The sequence below is a fragment of the Acanthopagrus latus genome, chromosome 22 (assembly GCF_904848185.1).
Source record: "Acanthopagrus latus isolate v.2019 chromosome 22, fAcaLat1.1, whole genome shotgun sequence".
Taxonomy (NCBI): Eukaryota; Metazoa; Chordata; class Actinopteri; order Spariformes; family Sparidae; genus Acanthopagrus; species Acanthopagrus latus.
The window spans coordinates 3,430,569-3,437,707 of NC_051060.1; the positions used below are offsets into that span (position 1 = coordinate 3,430,569).

General features: G+C 39.3%; 1 long non-coding RNA gene across 1 annotated transcript; it reads left to right on the forward strand.

The window, feature by feature from the left end:
• Window positions 1–2,683: 2,683 nt before the first annotated feature.
• LOC119012542 lies at window positions 2,684–3,336 on the forward strand. The gene is made up of 2 exons (XR_005072508.1): window positions 2,684–2,791; window positions 2,837–3,336. It is a non-coding gene; the product is annotated as an uncharacterized LOC119012542 (long non-coding RNA).
• Window positions 3,337–7,139: the final 3,803 nt, after the last annotated feature.

The window sequence follows — 7,139 nt, forward strand, 5'->3', positions numbered from 1 at the left end:
GATCATTCTTTACTACAGGTCCATAATGATTATATCACTCACGTTCATTCTTACTAATCTTACTTATTCATCCTGATTTCAGTAAATCTCCTTAACTCAAACAGGGGTATGATGACGGGGAGGGCTGCAATCTATTTGGCACTCGCTGTATTGTTTGCACTTGTGTCTTGTATCTGTCTATGTATGCACTGTATTATATGTATTTTATGTGACAGGCTTTTGTCCAAGACAGATTTCCCAGGGCACAAATGAATAAATCTTGAATTTTAATAAAAAATTTTAAAAAAGAAAAAAAAAAAATCAGTCAATGAAGCTCTTTCTCTTTTGATTAATATTTACTCTCCAAAAATACACAGTCAAGGCTTTTTGTTTTGTGTTCCATCAGAGCAAAGTCAGCACTCACCAGTTATTGATTGATAATTTGATGTTGATTTAGTGTTATGGATTTTAGTGACACTTGTTATACCTGTAATTGAGTAAAATGTGGGCTTTCATTTAAATCAGAATCAGAATCAGAAATATTTAAATGTCCCACAGACGGGGAAATTGGTTTGTTGCAGCAACATCAGATTGTTACAAGCAATAGCAATAGCAAAATAGACAATATAATTAAAAAGGAAAGAAAATAGAATTGCCGTATATACATATTTACATGATATAGTGCAAGAATGAACAGCAAATATTCATATACAGATTTAAAATATTGATAATAAATATGGGTGCTGAAATGAGTTTGTACAGACTTATTGCACAGTGCAGAGTACAGGGTGAGGTCTATATGGGCAGTGCTGGTTGTACAGTCTGACAGCAGCAGGTGGGAAGGACCTGCCATACCTCTCCTTCACACACACTCAGGGTGTATCAGTCTGTTGCTGAAGGAGCTGTCCAAAGCTGTGAAAGTGACCTGCAGGGGTTGGGACTCCTGCACCAGCAGCAATGACAGCTTGTTCATCATCCTGCTCTCTCCCACCACCTGCAGTGAGTCAAGAGCGCATCGCAGGGTGGAGCTGGCCTTCTTGATAAGTTTATCAAGTCTCCTCCTGTCTGCTGCCGAGATGCTGCTGCTCCAGCAGACTACTCCATAGAAAATGGCTGATGCCACCAAAGAGTCATAGTCATAGCCATATATATGTATATACATACATATATAAAGAACATGTACAGAACATATATAAAGAACTAATCATAAAAAAAGGTTCATTAAAAAAGTACTACTACAATTACTGCTACTATTACTGCTCTTGTCTCCAACTACTGTTCTATGTCCTAGATGTGGTCACTGAAATAAGACAGCAACGCTAATGATTCAACATCATAATGTGATGTTTTCACATACACATGATAAATTAGTGTGCCGTTTTCTGTTGTGGGTTGTTTGACTGATTGAATAAACCCTTTGTTATAAATTTGGCAATTGCCCATGGCCATGACATCAATTGTGTCACTTTGTGGATTCAGCCAATCAAGTAATTTGCCTAAATTTTTTTTAAAGAAAGTCATGGAATGAGATGGTGATGATGGGATTTGTGCCTTGCAATATTGTTGACCATGAAGGGAGGCATGTTTTCAATTGCATCTTTAATTGTATCCTTAAGATAGATAGCTTTTTCCTTACAATCCCAAATTTCTAACTTCACCCAGTTTTTGTAGCTTCTCTCTCCCACTACAACATCCTGCTTCTCTCACTGCTCCCATGTTGCAGTGTCAGCTGGGTTGTGGTCCTGCAGGTTGGGCTCATCATAACAGCACTTTGTGCACACACGTTGCATGCATTTTGTATTTTCAGTATCACATGTGATACCTGACAGCAGTGCTGACAGGTATCACAGATGCCTCTGCTTGAAAGAGCATCAATTGGGAGCGAGATGTTCGCATGTTCCCAGCAGGTGCATGTGTTTCATGTGTTGCATGTGTTGCATGTATTGCGGTTGCTGGACCTAGCCTCTGTGACATATACAGTCAGCACTCATCTATTGTATAGTTGTGTATAATATTATTGTTCATAGTGTAGTTTGAACTGTATATATACAGTGTGTATATCTTACTTTCTACTTATGTTATGTACAGAGTATTTTTTGCGGACCCATTGCTGCTGTAACAAAATAATTTCCCAGTCTGGGATCAATAACGGGATTCTATTCTATTCTATTCTATTCTATTCTATTCTCATCTAACAGCAGGAATGATTCCACCTGAGCCTTTTTGGCAAGTGGTATTTTTCTCTGTTAGTTTTGTTATGTTTTCCCTCACACTTTGTTTCCTATATTTCTCAGCCCTCCTCTTTTCTTTGCTGACTTTTCTCTGGAGTGTTTTGTTCTGATCCTTCAGTCTCCTTAATGATTTTTTCAGCTTCTTTTTCTCTTGGTGGTGGTGATATAGGTGGGCTTGGTGGAGGTGATGTAGGACCTGGGACTGGACCTGGGTCTACCTGGATGTCTCCATCATAGATGGAGTTATCTGTGGGAGTCATGTTGATTAATGCATTTACATTTCTTCTTTTGGCTGTATGTTTTGTTTGAGAATTTCTCCAAATCTCCCTCAACTTCTCTCTTCTTGACGGAGTGTCATGATTCCATCATGGCAGCCCTGCTTTTTCCCTTGTGTGTGTTTTGTGTCCCTGTCTGTATCATTCCTCATGTGTCTCTCTCCTCAGTCTGTACTGTGTGTGTGCATGTGGGCGTGGCTTCTTCTCCACAGGCAGCGCCAGGTGAATTCACTCTGCAATCAAGTCTCCCATAAAACCACTGGTTTCTCTCCTGCTCATCGCCAGATTGTTTCGTCAGTCAACATGGTTGTTTGAATCTTGGCTCCCTTTGGTATTTTTACCTCGCCTTAGATTGCTGTGCTCGTTGTACAGACTCGTGCTTTGTTTCCTCCCTGCTTGCCAGTGGACCTGCCTGCTACCAGCTTCCCTGTGCTCTCCATCTGCACTGCCATTGTCCTGCACGGACCTCACGTCACGACGCTCACATCCACGCACTCACCGGTGACTTCGCCTACCATGCCAGGACCCTGGGACTTCGCACACCCCTTCACTTGCACCTGTTTTTGCTCCTCCGTTGAACATTAAAGAACTATTGTTACACTGTTAACCAGAGTCGAGTCGTGCATTTGGGTCCTAATCCAACGCAAACCGTAACAGGGAGAGTCTGGATTCTAAATGTAGGTATCTCCCCTTCCTGTTTCTGTTCTTGATATCTGTTTACAGAGTAACAGAATGGTGTGAACATTTTAACAGTTGTGGGCCAACTGGGCCAGCAAGGCTTGTTGCATCATCAGAAGATACATTTCATTTTTAATATGTTTATTTATTAATAAATACATCAAATTATTAAACATTGTACATTCTCCTCATTTCATAACTGTTCCTCTCAGTTGCACTGCCTACTGTGTTCTAGTTCAACAATAATTTTAGCTATCATGTATTGCCAGGCTTCAAGAAATCTGCCTCAAGGCCTTTTGAATCAACAGTGAAAGCACCCCTTAAAACCCTCCCTCAGACCTTCCTATTGGCCAGGAATGGAAACAGACAGTTGTTTTCTTTTCTTTTCCTCAGCAACTCCTCTATCTTTGCAAGGTCTGAATTCAGTCTCTCCCTGTATATCTTTGTCCTCTCTGCTCTTGCCATGATTATCTGCCTCAAGTTGACAAAAGAAAAGGGAATGTATGGTTTGAGATGAAGACAAAACATTGTTTAGATTTAAACAGCATTCTAAGGTTACTGTGAAGGGGTCTGCTGTGTCTGTCTGATGAACTAGAAATCTGTATCACCGAATAAAACTGAACTTAAGTAAACACAATTGATTGTGTTACAATACATTGCTAGTACTGCACGACCTTGCAGAAGAAGGTCCTCTCCTTCCCAAGGGTGTCAAAACAGTTGCCTGTTGAAATATCCCAAAAATAGTGTCACACCATTTGATTTTTAATTTGTGTGACAAAATCTTTTTGATTAAAACTGACTCAAAACATTATGCTTAGACTTTGAAAAGAGTAGGCTCAAAAATAGACATCTGTATTATTTTTCTGTATTTTTTTATTATTATTTTTTATTACACATACATTTAATACATGCACATGAAAACTCTTCAACCATTAGACAAATTTATAATATTACTATGTACAATTGGCAAATCAATAAGACAAATCAATAAGACAAATCATAACTAAAACAATAATAACAGAAAATATATAATAATTAAAATAAGTTCATAACACAAACACCTGCACATTTTATAGTCCCTTAACCCTCCCCAACCCCCTCACACAGATCTTTCTCTAATTTTCAAAACCATGCTGGATATTTAAGGTGAATGTTGATTAACAATAAAAGGTTAAATCATATTATTATTATTATTATTATTATTATTATTATTATTATTATTATTATTATTATTAGAGAGTAAGTCCATTGGATCATAGAAAGTGAATGCGGTGGTTGCCACCTAACCGCTAACATCTTTTTAGCCACTGTACATGCAGAAAGCCACAGCAGCCTTTGCATATAGTTAAGGTTTTGCCCAGAATCATAATTTAAGAGCATACATTTTGGAGAGAGGTCAATCTCTAAGCCGAGTGCATTGTATAGATGTTTTACTATTTGTTGCCAAAAATTTTGAACTGATGGACACTCCCACATGATATGCAAGAAAGTCCCTATTTGATTCAAGTCACACAGATTACAATTTGGAGAAGTAGATAACTTAATCATGAAACACCATTTTGGTGTTAAATGAGTACGATATATGAAGTTGAGATTGGTTAACTTATTATTCAGGTTTTGCAAGGAATAAGCATAATTCCTCCAAACTCAATGCCAGTCTATAGATGATTCAGGGCAGTCCCTATTGTACACATTTGTTATCACTAAGTGGGTCTGCATATGTTCCAACAAATTATTATAAATTGCAGAAACATGTCCTTTAGGTAGGTCTGATATTTTCTTAAATAATTCCATTATTGGATGGACACACCGAACTTCACCTCAGGAATGGCTCCTATCACCGCGCAGAGGAGGCCAGCCTATGAAAATGACTCCTTTCGTTACGTAACAAAAGGAGCTGAATCTGAACAACCTGTAGGAGCGCCGCTTTACCAGTGGGTGGGCTTCCAAGACCATGCAGGACTCATTTGCTTTCCTCATTCCGGAAGTTGTCAGGCTCAGGGAGGACCAGTTTATATACGTAGAGACCAGAATGTTTTTCATAATATGGGACCTTGAAACAGCATTATACCGGCATCCTCCCCTAAAAGCAGTGTCTCATCCAGACATGTGTCGTATGCTCTGGAATGATGTCTGCTTATCAACTCCAGCTTGCCTGTTTTCTTACTCTTCACATAATCCTAAACCTCTATCCCAACATAATTCAGTCAACTTTTAAACAACTGCTCTACATTATGGTCATTTACTTGTCGATTTGTCGGAAAAATGTCCAAAGCTGAGCTGACTGAGCTGACTGGTTTCTCAGCGTTTTAATATTTCAATGTCTCTCTCCAACATTGGGGTACCTTTTGAGCAAGTTCTAACTCAGTTCAAGTCTGCAAATACCTGATCTTTATGATGAATAACGGTTTTCAGTTCTGCAACCTTAAACAGACAGGCTATCTTTACCAATGCTAAATGCACTGTGATAGTAGCTGCATGGAAATTCGGAACACACTCTCAACAACAACCTCATTGCCTTGTACTGTATAGTCTTGATTAAATGGCTCTTACCTGTCCCTGCACTGCCCGTAATAAATACATATAATGGACCCGGCTTTCCTCCATTTACCCTGAGCACCATATCAGCCTATCTGAGCACCACTGCTCAATCTGTTAAAAAATACACATCTGTGTCTCATTCAGAGACATAACTAAAGCTAAGCCGTCACGTCTGCAGAGGACATTGTTCCTCTTTTCTTAATGTGCAACGTCTTTGCTGTTTACCACTAAATCTGGAATACTATATACAGGTTCATCCTCTATCTGCTCTGTCTCTCTACATTCCTCTATACACTCGAAATGCTCCAACTCCTGCTCTGGGCACAGCTCGCACCAGGCATCTTCTACAACACCATCACAATTGATAGAATTTTGACTCGTCTGCATTCTCTTTCAATTTGCATCTATTCAGATCAACAACTGCTTTAACCAAATGTTGCAATTTACCACCTAATCTCACATGACCATCGCTATAAAACTGTTAAAACATCTCAAACCCTGTCAGTTTGAGCTGCCCGTCTTCATGCTATGGCAGGAACAACTGCAAAATGCTCTGACAGAACAATTCCAGATACTTAGTCTACGAAAAGCGCATTTAACAAACAACGGCAGGTTGCGTACGTGTTCGTTTCACAATAAAACCACAATTTTTGATTAATTTAACCCTATTAACACACATTTTGTTTTTACTCAACATGATACTCTGACGCTAATGTTGACAAACACATGTCATTACATGTACCATCTTTCGACCTATTCTAGTACCTGTCAACAGAACTCCTCATCCACATATCTTCATCGGCAAGATTATGTGATGATGCTTTTTGTATTAACACACTTAAAGGCAAACTCATTCTAACTGTATTCTCCCCTACCGGCACAAACACTACTTTCCTAGAGCACTCCTTAAAGGAGAACTTTGGTCGATTTAAACATGCAGCTACATTGATCAAGCTACCCTTGGCTTGCCAGTACCGAAGACGCAAACACATTTGGTCCAACCATTACAGGGCTCCGTGAATGGAGAGTTAGCATTGACAGCTAACAGCATAGGATCAGAACTTGATCCTATGAGCATGTTAAGAAGCTTAAAACACAGTGTAAAGTTCTGGTCATCCATGCTGCTGGAATTCCACCCTATAAAAATAATTCCTTATTTTGCCAATAGGATTAGATGGAGACATGTGCACCTCTCTCCGAAAACAATGCCAGTGAAAATTAAAAAAATTGTGACCAGATTGCCATGGAAAAGTTGACATGTAGCGGCTCCTTCTAAGTGTTCAGATGTCTCCGTTCTACCTGCTTGCTTTAAAATACTATTGAGGAGATTTTTCCACTGCATATGAGCTGAAGAAAATGAACAAAACCACGTCGGGACGTCAGCTGACAAACACAAGCCAACAAATCATGCTGGGTTCCCTGTCAAAAAGACGGG